The following is a 20,930-nucleotide window of genomic DNA, read 5'->3' on the forward strand; positions in this document are numbered from 1 at the left end:
CAGTGCAGCACTCCCTCAGTACTGACCCTCTGACAGTGCAGCACTCCCTCAGTACTGACCCTCTGACAGTGCGGCACTCCCTCAGTACTGACCCTCTGACAGTACGGCACACACTCAGTACTGACCCTCTGACAGTGCAGCACTCCCTCAGTACTGACCCTCTGACAGTGCAGCACTTCCTCAGTACTGACCCTCTGACAGTGCAGCACTCCCTCAGTACTGACCCTCTGACAGTCCAGCACTCCACCAGTACTGACCCTCTGACAGTGCGGCACTCCCTCAGTACTGACTCTCTGACAGTACGGCACTTCCTCAGTACTGACCCTCTGACAATGCAGCACTCCTTCAGTCCTGACCCTCTGACAGTGCAGCGCTCCCTCAGTACTGACCCTCTGACAGTGCGGCACTCCCTCAGTACTGACCCTCTGACAGTGCAGCACTCCCTCAGTACTGACCCTCTGTCAGTGCAGCACTCCCTCAGTACTGACCCTCTGACAGTGCAGCACCCCCTCAGTATTGACCCTCTGACAGTGCAGCACTCCCTCAGTACTGACCCTCTGACAGTGCAGCTCTCCCTCAGTACTGACCCTCTGACAGTGCAGCACTCCCTCAGTACAGACCCTCTGACAGTGCAGCACTCCCTCAGTACTGACCCTCTGACAGTGCGGCACTCCCCCAGTAATGACCCTCTGACAGTGCGGCACTCCCTCAGTACTGACCCTCTGACAGTGCAGCACTCCCTCAGTACTGACCCTCTGACAGTGCAGCACTCCCTCAGTACTAACCCTCTGACAGTGCAGCACTCCCTCAGTACTGACCCTCTGACAGTGCGGCACTCCCTCAGTACTGACCCTCTGACAGTGCGGCACTCCCCCAGTAATGACCCTCTGACAGTGCGGCACTCCCTCAGTACTGACCCTCTGACAGTGCAGCACTCCCTCAGTACTGACCCTCTGACAGTGCAGCACTCCCTCAGTACTGACCCTCTGACAGTGCAGCACTCCCTCAGTACTGGCCCTCTGACAGTGCGGCACTCCCTCAGTACTGACCCTCTGACAGTGCAGCGCTCCCTCAGCACTGACCCTCTGACAGTGCGGCACTCCCTCAGTACTGACCCTCTGACAGTGCGGCACTCCCTCAGTACTGACCCTCTGACAGTGCGGCACTCCCTCAGCACTGACCCTCCGACAGTGCAGCACTCCCTCAGTACTGACCCTCTGACAGTGCAGCGCTCCCTCAGTACTGACCCTCTGACAGTGCAGCGCTCCATCAGTACTGACCCTCTGACAGTGCGGCACTCCCTCAGTACTGACCCTCTGACAGTGCGGCACTCCCTCAGTACTGACCCTCTGACAGTGCAGCGCTCCATCAGTACTGACCCTCTGACAGTGCGGCACTCCCTCAGTACTGACCCTCTGACAGTGCGGCACTCCCTCAGCACTGACCCTCTGACAGTGCGGCACTCCCTCAGCACTGACCCTCCGACAGTGCAGCACTCCCTCAGTACTGACCCTCTGACAGTGCAGCGCTCACTCAGCACTGACCCTGTGACAGTGCGGCTCTCCCTCAGTACTGACCCTCTGACAGTGCAGCACTCCCTCAGTACTGACCCTCTGACAGTGCAGCACTCCCTCAGTACTGACCCTCTGACAGTGCTGCACTCCCTCAGTACTGACCCTCTGACAGTGCGGCACTCCCTCAGTACTGACCCTCTGACAGTGCGGCACTCCCTCAGTACTGACCCTCTGACAGTGCGGCACTCCCTCAGTTGTGACCCTCTGACAGTGCAGCGCTCCCTCAGTACTGACCCTCTGACAGTGCGGCACTCCCTCAGTACTGACCCTCTGACAGTGCAGCGCTCCATCAGTACTGACCCTCTGACAGTGCGGCACTCCCTCAGTACTGACCCTCTGACAGTGCGGCACTCCCTCAGTACTGACCCTCTGACAGTGCAGCACTCCCTCAGTACTGACCCTCTGACAGTGCAGCACTCCCTCAGTACTGACCCTCTGACAGTGCAGCACTCCCTCAGTACTGACCCTCTGACAGTGCGGCACTCCCTCAGTACTGACCCTCTGACAGTACGGCACACCCTCAGTACTGACCCTCTGAGAGTGCAGCACTCCCTCAGTACTGACCCTCTGACAGTGCAGCACTTCCTCAGTACTGACCCTCTGACAGTGCAGCACTCCCTCAGTACTGACCCTCTGACAGTCCAGCACTCCACCAGTACTGACCCTCTGACAGTGCGGCACTCCCTCAGTACTGACTCTCTGACAGTACGGCACTTCCTCAGTACTGACCCTCTGACAATGCAGCACTCCTTCTGTCCTGACCCTCTGACAGTGCAGCGCTCCCTCAGTACTGACCCTCTGACAGTGCGGCACTCCCTCAGTACTGACCCTCTGACAGTGCAGCACTCCCTCAGTACTGACCCTCTGTCAGTGCAGCACTCCCTCAATACTGACCCTCTGACAGTGCAGCACCCCCTCAGTATTGACCCTCTGACAGTGCAGCACTCCCTCAGTACTGACCCTCTGACAGTGCAGCTCTCCCTCAGTACTGACCCTCTGACAGTGCAGCACTCCCTCAGTACAGACCCTCTGACAGTGCAGCACTCCCTCAGTACTGACCCTCTGACAGTGCAGCACTCCCTCAGTACTGACCCTCTGACAGTGCAGCACGCCCTCAGGACTGACCCTCTGACAGTGCGGCACTCCCTCAGTACTGACCCTCTGACAGTGTGGCACTCCCTCAGTACTGGCTCTCTGACAGTGCGGCACTCCCTCAGTACTGACCCTCTGACAGTGCGGCACTCCCTCAGTACTGATCCTTTGACAGTGTAGCACTCCCTTAGTACTGACCATCTGATAGTGCAGCTCTCCCTCAGTACTGACCCTCTGACAGTGCAGCACTCCCTCAGTACTGACCCTCTGACAGTGCGGCACTCCCTCAGTACTGACCCTCTGACAGTGCAGCACTCCCTCAGTACTGACCCTCTGACAGTGCAGCGATCGCTCAGTACTGACCCACTGACAGTGCAGCACTCCCTCAGTACTGACCCCCTGACTGTGCAGCCCTCCCTTAGTACTGACTCTGACAGTGCAGCACTCCCTCAGTACTGACCCTCTGACAGTGCTGCACTTCCTCAGTACTGACCCTCTGACAGTGCAGCGATCCCTCAGTACTGACCCACTGACAGTGCAGCACTCCCTCAGTACTGACCCTCTGACAGTGCTGCACTCCCTCAGTACTGACCCTCTGACAGTGCAGCACTCCCTCAGTACTGACCCTCTGACAGTGCAGCACTCCCTCCGTACTGACCCTCTGACAGTGCAGCACTCCCTCAGTACTGACCCTCTAACAGTGCAGCACTCCCCCAGTACTGACCCTCTGACAGTGCCGCACTCCCTCAGTACTGACCCTCTGACAGTGCGGCACTCCCTCAGTACTGACCCTCTGACAGTGCAGCACTCCCTCAGTACTGACCCTCTGACAGTGCAGCATCTCTCAGTGCTGACCCTCTGAAAGTGCGGCACTCCCTCGGTACTGACCCTCTGACAGAGCAGCACTCCCTCAGAACTGACCCTCTGACAGTGCAGCACTCCCCCAGTACTGACCCTCTGACAGTGCCGCACTCCCTCAGTACTGACCCTCTGATTGTGCGGCACTCCCTCAGTACTGATCCTCTGACAGTGCAGCACTCCCTCAGTACTGACCCTCTGACAGTGCGGCACTCCCTCAGTCCTGACCCTCTCACAGTGCGGCACTCCCTCAGTACTGACCCTCTGACAGTGCAGCACTCCCTCAGTACTGACCCTCTGACAGTGCAGCACTCCCTCAGTACTGACCCTCTGACAGTGCGGCACTCCCTCAGTACTGACCCTCTGACAGTGCGGCACTCCCTCAGTACTGACCATCTGACAGTGCAGTACTCCCTCAGTACTGGCCCTCTGACAGTGCGGCACTCCCTCAGTGCTGACCCTCTGACAGTGCAGCACTCCCTCAGTACTGACCCTCTGACAGTGCGGCTCTCCCTCAGTACTGACCCTCTGACAGTGCAGCACTCCCTCAGTACTGACCCTCTGACAGTACGGCACTTCCTCAGTACTGACCCTCTGACAATGCAGCACTCCCTCAGTCCTGACCCTCTGACAGTGCGGCACTCCCTCAGTACTGACCCTCTGACAGTGCAGCACCCCCTCAGTACTGACCCTCTGACAGTGCAGCACTCCCTCAGTACTGACCCTCTGACAGTGCAGCTCTCCCTCAGTACTGACCCTCTGACAGTGCAGCGCTCCCTCAGTACTGACCCTCTGACAGTGCAGCACTCCCTCAGTACTGACCCTCTGACAGTGCAGCACTCCCTCAGTACTGACCCTCTGACAGTGCAGCACTCCCTCAGTACTGACCCTCTGACAGTGCAGCACTCCCTCAGTACTGACCCTCTGACAGTGCAGCACTCCCTCAGTACTGACCCTCTGACAGTGCAGCACTCCCTCAGTACTGACCCTCTGACAGTGCAGCACTCCCTCAGTACTGACCCTCTGACAGTGCAGCACGCCCTCAGGACTGACCCTCTGACAGTGCGGCACTCCCTCAGTACTGACCCTCTGACAGTGCAGCACTCCCTCAGTACTGACCCTCTGACAGTGCGGCACTCCCTCAGTACTGGCTCTCTGACAGTGCGGCACTCCCTCAGTACTGACCCTTTGACAGTGCGGCACTCCCTCAGTACTGATCCTTTGACAGTGTAGCACTCCCTCAGTACTGACCCTCTGACAGTGCGGCACTCCCTTAGTACTGACCATCTGATAGTGCAGCCCTCCCTCAGTACTGACCCTCTGACAGTGCAGCACTCCCTCAGTACTGACCCTCTGACAGTGCGGCACTCCCTCAGTACTGACCCTCTGACAGTGCAGCACTCCCTCAGTACTGACCCTCTGACAGTGCAGCGATCGCTCAGTACTGACCCACTGACAGTGCGGCACTCCCTCAGTACTGACCCTCTGACAGTGCAGCACTCCCTCAGTTCTGACCCTCTGACAGTGCAGCGATCCCTCAGTACTGACCCACTGACAGTGCAGCACTCCCTCGGTACTGACCCCCTGACTGTGCGGCACTCCCTCAGTACTGATCCTCTGACAGTGCGGCACTCCCTCAGTACTGACCCTCTGACAGTGCAACGCTCCCTCAGTACTGACCCTCTGACAGTGCGGCACTCCCTCAGTACTGACCCTCTGACAGTGCAGCACTCCCTCAGTACTGACCCTCTGACAGTGCAGCACTCCCTCAGTACTGACCCTCTAACAGTGCAGAACTCCCCCAGTACTGACACTCTGACAGTGCCGCACTCCCTCAGTACTGACCCTCTGATTGTGCGGCACTCCCTCAGTACTGACCCTCTAACAGTGCAGCACTCCCTCAGTACTGACCCTCTAACAGTGCAGCACTCCCCCAGTACTGACCCTCTGACAGTGCCGCACTCCCTCAGTACTGACCCTCTGATTGTGCGGCACTCCCTCAGTACTGACCCTCTGACAGTGCAGCACTCCCTCAGTACTGACCCTCTGACAGTGCGGCACTCCCTCAGTGCTGACCCTCTGACAGTGCAGCACTCCCTCAGTCCTGACCCTCTGACAGTGCGGCTCTCCCTCAGTACTGACCCTCTGAAAGTGCGGCACTCCCTCAGTACTGACCATCTGACAGTGCAGCACTCCCTCAGTACTGGCCCTCTGACAGTGCGGCACTCCCTCAGTACTGGCCCTCTGACAGTGCAGCACTCCCTTAGTACTGACCCTCTGACAGTGCGGCACTCCCTCAGTCCTGACCCTCTGACAGTGCGGCACTCCCTCAGTACTGAACCTCTGACAGTGCCGCACTCCTCAGAACTCGAACCTCTGACACTGCAGCACTCCCTCAGTACTGACCCTCTGACAATGCGGCACTCCCTCAGTACTGCCCCTCTGACGGTGCAGCACTCCCTCAGTACTGACCCTCTGACAGTGCAGCACTCCCTCAGTACTGACCCTCTGACAGTGCGGCACTCTCTCAGTACTGACCCTCTGACAGTACGGCACTCCCTCAGTACTGACCCTCTGACAGTGCAGCGCTCACTCAGAACTGACCCTCTGACAGTGCGGCACTCCCTCTGTACTGACCCTCTGTCAGTGCAGCACTCCCTCAGTACTGACCCTCTGACAGTGCAACGCTCCCTCAGTACTGACCCACTGACAGTGCAGCACTCCCTCAGTACTGACCCTCTGACAGTGCGGCATTCCCTCAGTACTGACCCTCTGACAGTGTAGCACTCCCCGAGTACTGACCATCTGATAGTGCAGCACTCCCTCAGTACTGACCCTCTGACAGTGCAGCACTCCCTCAGTACTGACCCTCTGACAGTGCGGCACTCCCTCAGTACTGACCCTCTGACAGTGCAGTACTGCCTCAGTACTGACCCTGTGACAGTGCAGCACTCCCTCAGTACTGACCCTCTGAAAGTGCGGCACTCCCTCTGTACTGACCCTCTGACAGTGCGGCACTCCCTCAGTACTGACCCTCTGACAATGCGGCACTCCCTCAGTACTGACCCTCTGACAGTGCAGCACTCACTCAGTACTGACCCTCTGACAGTGCAGCACTCCCTCAGTACTGACCCTCTGAAAGTGCGGCACTCCCTCTGTACTGACCCTCTGACAGTGCAACGCTCCCTCAGTACTGACCCACTGACAGTGCAGCACTCCCTCAGTACTGACCCTCTGACAGTGCGGCATTCCCTCAGTACTGACCCCCTGACAGTGTAGCACTCCCCGAGTACTGACCATCTGATAGTGCAGCACTCCCTCAGTACTGACCCTCTGACAGTGCAGCACTCCCTCAGTACTGACCCTCTAACAGTGCGGCACTCCCTCAGTACTGACCCTCTGACAGTGCAGTACTGCCTCAGTACTGACCCTGTGACAGTGCAGCACTCCCTCAGTACTGACCCTCTGAAAGTGCGGCACTCCCTCTGTACTGACCCTCTGACAGTGCGGCACTCCCTCAGTACTGACCCTCTGACAATGCGGCACTCCCTCAGTACTGACCCTCTGACAGTGCAGCACTCACTCAGTACTGACCCTCTGACAGTGCAGCACTCCCTCAGTACTGACCCTCTGAAAGTGCGGCACTCCCTCTGTACTGACCCTCTGACAGTGTGGCACTCCCTCAGTACTGACCCTCTGACAGTGCGGCACTCCCTCAGTACTGACCCTCTGACAGTGCGGCACTCCCTCAGTACTGACCCTCTGACAGTGCAGCACTCCCTCAGTATTGACCCTCTGACAGTGCAGCACTCCCTCAGTACAGACCCTCTGACAGTGCAGCACTCCCTCAGTATTGACCCTCCGACAGTGCAGCAATCCCTCAGTACTGACCCTCTGACAGTGCGGCACTCCCTCAGTACTGTCCCTCTGACAGTGCGGCACTCCCTCAGTACTGACCCTCTGACAGTGCAGCACTCCCTCAGTACTGGCCCTCTGACAGTGCAGCACTCCCTCAGTCCTGACCCTCTGACAGTGCGGCTCTCCCTCAATACTGACCCTCTGACAGTGCAGCACTCCCTCAGTATTGACTCTCTGACAGTGCGGCACTCCCTCAGGACTGACCCTCTGACAGTGCAGCCCTCCCTCAGTACTGACCCTCTGACAGTGCAGCACTCTCTCAGTACTGACCGTCTGACACTGCAGCACTCCCTCAGTACTGACCCTCTGACAGTGCATCACTCCCTCAGTACTGACCCTCTGACAGTGCAGCACTCCCTCAGTACTGACCCTCTGACAATGCAGCCCTCTCTCAGTACTGACTCTCTGACAGTGCAGCACTCCCTCAGCACTGACCCTCTGACAGTGCAGCACTCTCTCAGTACTGACTGTCTGACACTGCAGCACTCCCTGAGGACTGACCCTCTGATAGTGCAGCACTCCCTCAGTACTGACCCTCTGACAGTGCGGCACTCCCTCAGTACTGACCCTCTGACAGTGCGTCACTCCCTCAGTACTGACCCTCTGACAGTGCAGCACTCGCCAGTGCTTACCCTCTGACAGTGCAGCACTCCCTCAGTACTGACCCTCTGACAGTGCAGCACTCCCTCAGTACTCACCCTCTGACCGTGCAGCACTCCCTCAGTATTGACCCTTTGACAGTGCAGCACTCCCTCATTACTGACCCTCTGACAGTGCAGCCCTCCCTCAGCACTGACCCTCTGACAGTGCAGCTCTCCCTCAGTACTGACCCTCTGACAGTGCAGCACTCCCTCAGTACTGACCCTCTGACAGTGCAGCACTCCCTCAGTACTGACCCTCTGACAGTGCAGCACTCCCTCAGTACTGACCCTCTGACAGTGCAGCACTCCCTCAGTACTGACCCTCTGACAGTGCAGCACTCCCTCAGTACTGATCCTCTGCCAGTGCAGCACTCCCTCAGTACTGACCATCTGACAGTGCAGCACTCCCTCAGTATTGACCCTCTGACAGTGCAGCACTCCCTCAGTCCTGACCCTCTGACAGTGCTGCTCTCCCTCAATACTGACCATCTGACAGTGCAGCACTCCCTCAGTATTGACTCTCTGACAGTGCGGTACTCCCTCAGTACTGACTCTCTGACAGTGCAGCACTCCCTCAGTACTGACCCTCCGACAGTGCAGCACGCCCTCAGTACTGACCCTCTGACAGTGCAGGACTTCCTCAGTATTGACCCTCTGACAGTGCAGCACTCCCTCAGTACTGACACTCTGACAGTGAGGCACTCCCTCAGTACTGACCCTCTGACAGTGCAGCACTCCCTCAGTAATGACCCTCTGACAGTGCAGCGCTCCCTCAGTACTGACCCTCTGACAGTGCAGCACTCCCTCAGTACTGACCCTCTGACAGTGCGGCACTCCCTCAGAACTGACCCTCTGACAGTGCAGCATTCCCTCAGTACTGACCCTCTGACAGGGCCACACTCCCTCAGTACTGACCCTCTGATAGTGCAGCACTCCCTCAGTACTGACCCTCTGACAGTGCAGCACTCCCTCAGTACTGACCCTCTGACAGTGCAGCGATCCCTCAGTACTGACCCACTGACAGTGCAGCACTCACTCGGTACTGACCCCCTGACTGTGCGGCACTCCCTCAGTACTGATCCTCTGACAGTGCGGCACTCCCTCAGTACTGACCCTCTGACAGTGCAGCACTCCCTCAGTACTGACCCTCTGACAGTGCCACACTCCCTCAGTGCTGAACCTCTGACACTGCAGCACTCCCTCAGTACTGACCCTCTGACAGTGCAACGCTCCCTCAGTACTGACCCTCTGACAGTGCGGCACTCCCTCAGTACTGACCCTCTGACAGTGCGGCGCTCCCTCAGTACTGACCCTCTGACAGTGCAGCTCTCCCTCAGTACTGACCCTCTGACAGTGCAGCACTCCTTCAGTACTGACCCTCTGACAGTGCAACGCTCCCTCAGTACTGACCCTCTGACAGTGCGGCACTCCCTCAGTACTGACCCTCTGACAGTGCAGCACTCCCTCAGTACTGACCCTCTGACAGTGCAGCACTCCCTCAGTACTGACCCTCTAACAGTGCAGCACTCCTCCAGTACTGACTCTCTGACAGTGCAGCACTCCCTCAGTACTGACCCTCTGACAGTGCAGTGCTCCCTCAGTACTGACCATCTGACAGTGCAGCACTCCCCCAGTACTGACCCTCTGACAGTGCAGCACTCCCTCAGTACTGACCCTCTGACAGTGCAGTGCTCCCTCAGTACTGACCATCTGACAGTGCAGCACTCCCTCAGTACTGGCCCTCTGACAGTGCAGCACTCCCTTAGTACTGACCCTCTGACAGTGCGGCACTCCCTCAGTACTGACCATCTGACAGTGCAGCACTCCCTCAGTACTGACCCTCTGACAGTGCAGCACTCCCTCAGTACTGACCCTCTGACAGTGCGGCACTCCCTCAGTACTGGCCCTCTGACAGTGCGGCGCTCCCTTAGTACTGACCCTCTGATTGTGCAGCACTCTCTCAGTACTGACCCTCTGATTGTGCGGCACTCCCTTAGTACTGACCCTCTGACAGTGCTGCACTCCCTCAGTACTGACCCTCTGACAGTGCGGCGCTCCCTCAGTACTGACCCTCTGATTGTGCGGCACTCTCTCAGTACTGACCATCTGACAGTGCTGCACTCCCTCAGTACTGACCCTATGACAGTGCGGCACTCGCTCAGTACTGACCCTCTGACAGTGCGGAGCTCCCTCAGTACTGACCCTCTGACTGTGCGGCACTTCCACAGTACTGACCCTCTGACAGTGCGGCACTCCCTCAGTACTGACCCTCTGACAGCGCAGCACTCTCTCAGTACTGACCCTCTGACAGTGCAGCACTCCCTCAGTACTGCCCCTCTGACAGTGCAGCACTCCCTCAGTACTGACCCTCTGACAGTGCGGCACTCTCTCAGTACTGACCATCTGACAGTGCGGCACTCCCGCAGTACTGACACTCTGACAGTGCAGCACTCCCTCAGTACTGACCCTCTGACAGTGCGGCACTCCCTCAGTACTGACCCTCTGTCAGTGCAGCACTCCCTCAGTACTGACCCTCTGACAGTGCAACGCTCCCTCAGTACTGACCCAGTGACAGTGCAGCACTCCCACAGTACTGACCCTCTGACTGTGCGGCACTCCCATAGTACTGACCCTCTGACAGTGCAGCACTCCCTCTGTACTGACCCTCTGACAGTGCGGCATTCCCTCAGTACTGACCCTCTGACAGTGTAGCACTCCCCGAGTACTGACCATCTGATAGTGCAGCACTCCCTCAGTCCTGACCCTCTGACAGTGCAGCACTCCCTCAGTACTGACCCTCTGACAGTGCGGCACTCCCTCAGTACTGACCCTCTGACAGTGCAGCACTACCTCAGTACTGACCCTGTGACAGTGCAGCACTCCCTCAGTACTGACACTCTGACAGTGCGGCACTCGCTCTGTACTGACCCTCTGACAGTGCGGCACTCCCCCAGTACTGACCCTCTGACAATGCGGCACTCCCTCATTACTGACCCTCTGACAGTGCAGCACTACCTCAGTACTGACCCTGTGACAGTGCAGCACTCCCTCATTACTGACACTCTGACAGTGCAGCACACCCTCAGTACTGACCCTCTGACAGTGCAGCACTACCTCAGTACTGACCCTGTGACAGTGCAGCACTCCCCCAGTACTGACCCTCTGACAATGCGGCACTCCCTCATTTCTGACCCTCTGACAGTGCAGCACACCCTCAGTACTGACCCTCTGACAGTGCGGCACTCCCTCAGTACTGACCCTGTGACAGTGCAGCACTCCCCCAGTACTGACCCTCTGACAATGCGGCACTCCCTCATTACTGACCCTCTGACAGTGCAGCACACCCTCAGTACTGACCCTCTGACAATGCGGCACTCCCTCATTACTGACCGTCTGACAGTGCAGCACTCCCTCAGTACTGACCCTCTGACAGTGCAGCACTCCCTCAGTACTGACCCTCTGACAGTGCGGCACTCGCTCTGTACTGACCCTCTGACAGTGCGGCACTCCCCCAGTACTGACCCTCTGACAGTGCAGCACTCCCTCAGCACTGACCCTCTGACAGTGCGGCACTCCCTTAGTACTGACCCTCTGACAGTGCAGCACTCCCTCAGTACTGACCCTCTGACAGTGCAGCACTCCCTCAGTACTGACCCTCTGACAGTGCAGCACTCCCTCAGTACTGACCCTCTAACAGTGCAGCACTCCCCCAGTACTGACCCTCTGACAGTGCCGCACTCCCCCAGTACTGACCCTCTGACAGTGCAGCACTCCCTCAGTACTGACCCTCTGACAGTGCAGTGCTCCCTCAGTACTGACCATCTGACAGTGCAGCACTCCCCCAGTACTGACCCTCTGACAGTGCAGCACTCCCTCAGTACTGACCCTCTGACAGTGCGGCACTCCCTCAGTACTGACCCTCTGACAGTGCGGCACTCCCTCAGTCCTGACCCTCTGACAGTGCGGCACTCCCTCAGTACTGACCCTCTGACAGTGCAGTGCTCCCTCAGTACTGACCATCTGACAGTGCAGCACTCCCTCAGTACTGGCCCTCTGACAGTGCAGCACTCCCTTAGTACTGACCCTCTGACAGTGCGGCACTCCCTCAGTCCTGACCATCTGACAGTGCGGCACTCCCTCAGTACTGGCCCTCTGACAGTGCGGCGCTCCCTTAGTACTGACCCTCTGATTGTGCAGCACTCTCTCAGTACTGACCCTCTGATTGTGCGGCACTCCCTTAGTACTGACCCTCTGACAGTGCTGCACTCCCTCAGTACTGACCCTCTGACAGTGCGGCACTCCCTCAGTACTGACCCTCTGACAGTGCGGCACTCCCTCAGCACTGACCCTCTGATTGTGCGGCACTCTCTCAGTACTGACCCTCTGACAGTGCTGCACTCCCTCAGTACTGACCCTATGACAGTGCGGCACTCGCTCAGTACTGACCCTCTGACAGTGCGGAGCTCCCTCAGTACTGACCCTCTGACTGTGCGGCACTTCCACAGTACTGACCCCCTGACAGTGCGGCACTCCCTCAGTACTGACCCTCTGACAGCGCAGCACTCTCTCAGTACTGACCCTCTGACAGTGCAGCACTCCCTCAGTACTGCCCCTCTGACAGTGCAGCACTCCCTCAGTACTGACCCTCTGACAGTGCGGCACTCTCTCAGTACTGACCATCTGACAGTGCGGCACTCCCGCAGTACTGACACTCTGACAGTGCAGCACTCCCTCAGTACTGACCCTCTGACAGTGCAGCGCTCCCTCAGTACTGACCCTCTGACAGTGCGGCACTCCCTCAGTACTGACCCTCTGTCAGTGCAGCACTCCCTCAGTACTGACCCTCTGACAGTGCAACGCTCCCTCAGTACTGACCCAGTGACAGTGCAGCACTCCCACAGTACTGACCCTCTGACTGTGCGGCACTCCCATAGTACTGACCCTCTGACAGTGCAGCACTCCCTCTGTACTGACCCTCTGACAGTGCGGCATTCCCTCAGTACTGACCCTCTGACAGTGTAGCACTCCCCGAGTACTGACCATCTGATAGTGCAGCACTCCCTCAGTCCTGACCCTCTGACAGTGCAGCACTCCCTCAGTACTGACCCTCTGACAGTGCGGCACTCCCTCAGTACTGACCCTCTGACAGTGCAGCACTCCCTCAGTACTGACCCTCTGTCAGTGCAGCACTCCCTCAGTACTGACCCTATGACAGTGCGGCGCTCCCTCAGTACTGACCCTCTGACAGTGCAGCACTCCCTCAGTCCTGACCCTCTGACAGTGCGGCACTCCCTCAGCACTGACCCTCCGACAGTGCAGCACTCCCTCAGTACTGACCCTCTGACAGTGCAGCGCTCCCTCAGCACTGACCCTGTGACAGTGCGGCTCTCCCTCAGTACTGACCCTCTGACAGTGCAGCGCTCCCTCAGCACTGACCCTGTGACAGTGCGGCTCTCCCTCAGTACTGACCCTCTGACAGTGCGGCACTCCCTCAGTACTGACCCTCTGACAGTGCAGCACTCCCTCAGTACTGACCCTCTGACAGTGCAGCACTCCCTCAGTACTGACCCTCTGACAGTGCTGCACTCCCTCAGTACTGACCCTCTGACAGTGCGGCACTCCCTCAGTACTGACCCTCTGACAGTGCGGCACTCCCTCAGTACTGACCCTCTGACAGTGCGGCACTCCCTCAGTACTGACCCTCTGACAGTGCAGCGCTCCCTCAGTACTGACCCTCTGACAGTGCGGCACTCCCTCAGTACTGACCCTCTGACAGTGCAGCGCTCCATCAGTACTGACCCTCTGACAGTGCGGCACTCCCTCAGTACTGACCCTCTGACAGTGCGGCACTCCCTCAGTACTGACCCTCTGACAGTGCAGCACTCCCTCAGTACTGACCCTCTGACAGTGCAGCACTCCCTCAGTACTGACCCTCTGACAGTGCAGCACTCCCTCAGTACTGACCCTCTGACAGTGCGGCACTCCCTCAGTACTGACCCTCTGACAGTACGGCACACACTCAGTACTGACCCTCTGACAGTGCAGCACTCCCTCAGTACTGACCCTCTGACAGTGCAGCACTTCCTCAGTACTGACCCTCTGACAGTGCAGCACTCCCTCAGTACTGACCCTCTGACAGTCCAGCACTCCACCAGTACTGACCCTCTGACAGTGCGGCACTCCCTCAGTACTGACTCTCTGACAGTACGGCACTTCCTCAGTACTGACCCTCTGACAATGCAGCACTCCTTCAGTCCTGACCCTCTGACAGTGCAGCGCTCCCTCAGTACTGACCCTCTGACAGTGCGGCACTCCCTCAGTACTGACCCTCTGACAGTGCAGCACTCCCTCAGTACTGACCCTCTGTCAGTGCAGCACTCCCTCAGTACTGACCCTCTGACAGTGCAGCACCCCCTCAGTATTGACCCTCTGACAGTGCAGCACTCCCTCAGTACTGACCCTCTGACAGTGCAGCTCTCCCTCAGTACTGACCCTCTGACAGTGCAGCACTCCCTCAGTACAGACCCTCTGACAGTGCAGCACTCCCTCAGTACTGACCCTCTGACAGTGCGGCACTCCCCCAGTAATGACCCTCTGACAGTGCGGCACTCCCTCAGTACTGACCCTCTGACAGTGCAGCACTCCCTCAGTACTGACCCTCTGACAGTGCAGCACTCCCTCAGTACTAACCCTCTGACAGTGCAGCACTCCCTCAGTACTGACCCTCTGACAGTGCGGCACTCCCTCAGTACTGACCCTCTGACAGTGCGGCACTCCCCCAGTAATGACCCTCTGACAGTGCGGCACTCCCTCAGTACTGACCCTCTGACAGTGCAGCACTCCCTCAGTACTGACCCTCTGACAGTGCAGCACTCCCTCAGTACTGACCCTCTGACAGTGCAGCACTCCCTCAGTACTGGCCCTCTGACAGTGCGGCACTCCCTCAGTACTGACCCTCTGACAGTGCAGCGCTCCCTCAGCACTGACCCTCTGACAGTGCGGCACTCCCTCAGTACTGACCCTCTGACAGTGCGGCACTCCCTCAGTACTGACCCTCTGACAGTGCGGCACTCCCTCAGCACTGACCCTCCGACAGTGCAGCACTCCCTCAGTACTGACCCTCTGACAGTGCAGCGCTCCCTCAGTACTGACCCTCTGACAGTGCAGCGCTCCATCAGTACTGACCCTCTGACAGTGCGGCACTCCCTCAGTACTGACCCTCTGACAGTGCGGCACTCCCTCAGTACTGACCCTCTGACAGTGCAGCGCTCCATCAGTACTGACCCTCTGACAGTGCGGCACTCCCTCAGTACTGACCCTCTGACAGTGCGGCACTCCCTCAGCACTGACCCTCTGACAGTGCGGCACTCCCTCAGCACTGACCCTCCGACAGTGCAGCACTCCCTCAGTACTGACCCTCTGACAGTGCAGCGCTCACTCAGCACTGACCCTGTGACAGTGCGGCTCTCCCTCAGTACTGACCCTCTGACAGTGCAGCACTCCCTCAGTACTGACCCTCTGACAGTGCAGCACTCCCTCAGTACTGACCCTCTGACAGTGCTGCACTCCCTCAGTACTGACCCTCTGACAGTGCGGCACTCCCTCAGTACTGACCCTCTGACAGTGCGGCACTCCCTCAGTACTGACCCTCTGACAGTGCGGCACTCCCTCAGTACTGACCCTCTGACAGTGCAGCGCTCCCTCAGTACTGACCCTCTGACAGTGCGGCACTCCCTCAGTACTGACCCTCTGACAGTGCAGCGCTCCATCAGTACTGACCCTCTGACAGTGCGGCACTCCCTCAGTACTGACCCTCTGACAGTGCGGCACTCCCTCAGTACTGACCCTCTGACAGTGCAGCACTCCCTCAGTACTGACCCTCTGACAGTGCAGCACTCCCTCAGTACTGACCCTCTGACAGTGCAGCACTCCCTCAGTACTGACCCTCTGACAGTGCGGCACTCCCTCAGTACTGACCCTCTGACAGTACGGCACACCCTCAGTACTGACCCTCTGAGAGTGCAGCACTCCCTCAGTACTGACCCTCTGACAGTGCAGCACTTCCTCAGTACTGACCCTCTGACAGTGCAGCACTCCCTCAGTACTGACCCTCTGACAGTCCAGCACTCCACCAGTACTGACCCTCTGACAGTGCGGCACTCCCTCAGTACTGACTCTCTGACAGTACGGCACTTCCTCAGTACTGACCCTCTGACAATGCAGCACTCCTTCTGTCCTGACCCTCTGACAGTGCAGCGCTCCCTCAGTACTGACCCTCTGACAGTGCGGCACTCCCTCAGTACTGACCCTCTGACAGTGCAGCACTCCCTCAGTACTGACCCTCTGTCAGTGCAGCACTCCCTCAATACTGACCCTCTGACAGTGCAGCACCCCCTCAGTATTGACCCTCTGACAGTGCAGCACTCCCTCAGTACTGACCCTCTGACAGTGCAGCTCTCCCTCAGTACTGACCCTCTGACAGTGCAGCACTCCCTCAGTACAGACCCTCTGACAGTGCAGCACTCCCTCAGTACTGACCCTCTGACAGTGCAGCACTCCCTCAGTACTGACCCTCTGACAGTGCAGCACGCCCTCAGGACTGACCCTCTGACAGTGCGGCACTCCCTCAGTACTGACCCTCTGACAGTGTGGCACTCCCTCAGTACTGGCTCTCTGACAGTGCGGCACTCCCTCAGTACTGACCCTCTGACAGTGCGGCACTCCCTCAGTACTGATCCTTTGACAGTGTAGCACTCCCTTAGTACTGACCATCTGATAGTGCAGCTCTCCCTCAGTACTGACCCTCTGACAGTGCAGCACTCCCTCAGTACTGACCCTCTGACAGTGCGGCACTCCCTCAGTACTGACCCTCTGACAGTGCAGCACTCCCTCAGTACTGACCCTCTGACAGTGCAGCGATCGCTCAGTACTGACCCACTGACAGTGCAGCACTCCCTCAGTACTGACCCCCTGACTGTGCAGCCCTCCCTTAGTACTGACTCTGACAGTGCAGCACTCCCTCAGTACTGACCCTCTGACAGTGCTGCACTTCCTCAGTACTGACCCTCTGACAGTGCAGCGATCCCTCAGTACTGACCCACTGACAGTGCAGCACTCCCTCAGTACTGACCCTCTGACAGTGCTGCACTCCCTCAGTACTGACCCTCTGACAGTGCAGCACTCCCTCAGTACTGACCCTCTGACAGTGCAGCACTCCCTCCGTACTGACCCTCTGACAGTGCAGCACTCCCTCAGTACTGACCCTCTAACAGTGCAGCACTCCCCCAGTACTGACCCTCTGACAGTGCCGCACTCCCTCAGTACTGACCCTCTGACAGTGCGGCACTCCCTCAGTACTGACCCTCTGACAGTGCAGCACTCCCTCAGTACTGACCCTCTGACAGTGCAGCATCTCTCAGTGCTGACCCTCTGAAAGTGCGGCACTCCCTCGGTACTGACCCTCTGACAGAGCAGCACTCCCTCAGAACTGACCCTCTGACAGTGCAGCACTCCCCCAGTACTGACCCTCTGACAGTGCCGCACTCCCTCAGTACTGACCCTCTGATTGTGCGGCACTCCCTCAGTACTGATCCTCTGACAGTGCAGCACTCCCTCAGTACTGACCCTCTGACAGTGCGGCACTCCCTCAGTCCTGACCCTCTCACAGTGCGGCACTCCCTCAGTACTGACCCTCTGACAGTGCAGCACTCCCTCAGTACTGACCCTCTGACAGTGCAGCACTCCCTCAGTACTGACCCTCTGACAGTGCGGCACTCCCTCAGTACTGACCCTCTGACAGTGCGGCACTCCCTCAGTACTGACCATCTGACAGTGCAGTACTCCCTCAGTACTGGCCCTCTGACAGTGCGGCACTCCCTCAGTGCTGACCCTCTGACAGTGCAGCACTCCCTCAGTACTGACCCTCTGACAGTGCGGCTCTCCCTCAGTACTGACCCTCTGACAGTGCAGCACTCCCTCAGTACTGACCCTCTGACAGTACGGCACTTCCTCAGTACTGACCCTCTGACAATGCAGCACTCCCTCAGTCCTGACCCTCTGACAGTGCGGCACTCCCTCAGTACTGACCCTCTGACAGTGCAGCACCCCCTCAGTACTGACCCTCTGACAGTGCAGCACTCCCTCAGTACTGACCCTCTGACAGTGCAGCTCTCCCTCAGTACTGACCCTCTGACAGTGCAGCGCTCCCTCAGTACTGACCCTCTGACAGTGCAGCACTCCCTCAGTACTGACCCTCTGACAGTGCAGCACTCCCTCAGTACTGACCCTCTGACAGTGCAGCACTCCCTCAGTACTGACCCTCTGACAGTGCAGCACTCCCTCAGTACTGACCCTCTGACAGTGCAGCACTCCCTCAGTACTGACCCTCTGACAGTGCAGCACTCCCTCAGTACTGACCCTCTGACAGTGCAGCACTCCCTCAGTACTGACCCTCTGACAGTGCAGCACGCCCTCAGGACTGACCCTCTGACAGTGCGGCACTCCCTCAGTACTGACCCTCTGACAGTGCAGCACTCCCTCAGTACTGACCCTCTGACAGTGCGGCACTCCCTCAGTACTGGCTCTCTGACAGTGCGGCACTCCCTCAGTACTGACCCTTTGACAGTGCGGCACTCCCTCAGTACTGATCCTTTGACAGTGTAGCACTCCCTCAGTACTGACCCTCTGACAGTGCGGCACTCCCTTAGTACTGACCATCTGATAGTGCAGCCCTCCCTCAGTACTGACCCTCTGACAGTGCAGCACTCCCTCAGTACTGACCCTCTGACAGTGCGGCACTCCCTCAGTACTGACCCTCTGACAGTGCAGCACTCCCTCAGTACTGACCCTCTGACAGTGCAGCGATCGCTCAGTACTGACCCACTGACAGTGCGGCACTCCCTCAGTACTGACCCTCTGACAGTGCAGCACTCCCTCAGTTCTGACCCTCTGACAGTGCAGCGATCCCTCAGTACTGACCCACTGACAGTGCAGCACTCCCTCGGTACTGACCCCCTGACTGTGCGGCACTCCCTCAGTACTGATCCTCTGACAGTGCGGCACTCCCTCAGTACTGACCCTCTGACAGTGCAACGCTCCCTCAGTACTGACCCTCTGACAGTGCGGCACTCCCTCAGTACTGACCCTCTGACAGTGCAGCACTCCCTCAGTACTGACCCTCTGACAGTGCAGCACTCCCTCAGTACTGACCCTCTAACAGTGCAGAACTCCCCCAGTACTGACACTCTGACAGTGCCGCACTCCCTCAGTACTGACCCTCTGATTGTGCGGCACTCCCTCAGTACTGACCCTCTAACAGTGCAGCACTCCCTCAGTACTGACCCTCTAACAGTGCAGCACTCCCCCAGTACTGACCCTCTGACAGTGCCGCACTCCCTCAGTACTGACCCTCTGATTGTGCGGCACTCCCTCAGTACTGACCCTCTGACAGTGCAGCACTCCCTCAGTACTGACCCTCTGACAGTGCGGCACTCCCTCAGTGCTGACCCTCTGACAGTGCAGCACTCCCTCAGTCCTGACCCTCTGACAGTGCGGCTCTCCCTCAGTACTGACCCTCTGAAAGTGCGGCACTCCCTCAGTACTGACCATCTGACAGTGCAGCACTCCCTCAGTACTGGCCCTCTGACAGTGCGGCACTCCCTCAGTACTGGCCCTCTGACAGTGCAGCACTCCCTTAGTACTGACCCTCTGACAGTGCGGCACTCCCTCAGTCCTGACCCTCTGACAGTGCGGCACTCCCTCAGTACTGAACCTCTGACAGTGCCGCACTCCTCAGAACTCGAACCTCTGACACTGCAGCACTCCCTCAGTACTGACCCTCTGACAATGCGGCACTCCCTCAGTACTGCCCCTCTGACGGTGCAGCACTCCCTCAGTACTGACCCTCTGACAGTGCAGCACTCCCTCAGTACTGACCCTCTGACAGTGCGGCACTCTCTCAGTACTGACCCTCTGACAGTACGGCACTCCCTCAGTACTGACCCTCTGACAGTGCAGCGCTCACTCAGAACTGACCCTCTGACAGTGCGGCACTCCCTCTGTACTGACCCTCTGTCAGTGCAGCACTCCCTCAGTACTGACCCTCTGACAGTGCAACGCTCCCTCAGTACTGACCCACTGACAGTGCAGCACTCCCTCAGTACTGACCCTCTGACAGTGCGGCATTCCCTCAGTACTGACCCTCTGACAGTGTAGCACTCCCCGAGTACTGACCATCTGATAGTGCAGCACTCCCTCAGTACTGACCCTCTGACAGTGCAGCACTCCCTCAGTACTGACCCTCTGACAGTGCGGCACTCCCTCAGTACTGACCCTCTGACAGTGCAGTACTGCCTCAGTACTGACCCTGTGACAGTGCAGCACTCCCTCAGTACTGACCCTCTGAAAGTGCGGCACTCCCTCTGTACTGACCCTCTGACAGTGCGGCACTCCCTCAGTACTGACCCTCTGACAATGCGGCACTCCCTCAGTACTGACCCTCTGACAGTGCAGCACTCACTCAGTACTGACCCTCTGACAGTGCAGCACTCCCTCAGTACTGACCCTCTGAAAGTGCGGCACTCCCTCTGTACTGACCCTCTGACAGTGCAACGCTCCCTCAGTACTGACCCACTGACAGTGCAGCACTCCCTCAGTACTGACCCTCTGACAGTGCGGCATTCCCTCAGTACTGACCCCCTGACAGTGTAGCACTCCCCGAGTACTGACCATCTGATAGTGCAGCACTCCCTCAGTACTGACCCTCTGACAGTGCAGCACTCCCTCAGTACTGACCCTCTAACAGTGCGGCACTCCCTCAGTACTGACCCTCTGACAGTGCAGTACTGCC

The 20,930-nt window shown here is 58.3% G+C and overlaps 1 protein-coding gene across 4 annotated transcripts in view; it reads left to right on the top strand.

The window, feature by feature from the left end:
• LOC140410124 (uncharacterized) overlaps positions 1-20,930 on the top strand; it is a 187,877-nt gene that overhangs the window by 111,096 nt on the left and 55,851 nt on the right. The gene's annotated exons all lie outside the window — the stretch shown is intronic.

Source organism: Scyliorhinus torazame, chromosome 4, assembly GCF_047496885.1.
Source record: "Scyliorhinus torazame isolate Kashiwa2021f chromosome 4, sScyTor2.1, whole genome shotgun sequence".
Lineage (NCBI taxonomy): Eukaryota > Metazoa > Chordata > Chondrichthyes > Carcharhiniformes > Scyliorhinidae > Scyliorhinus > Scyliorhinus torazame.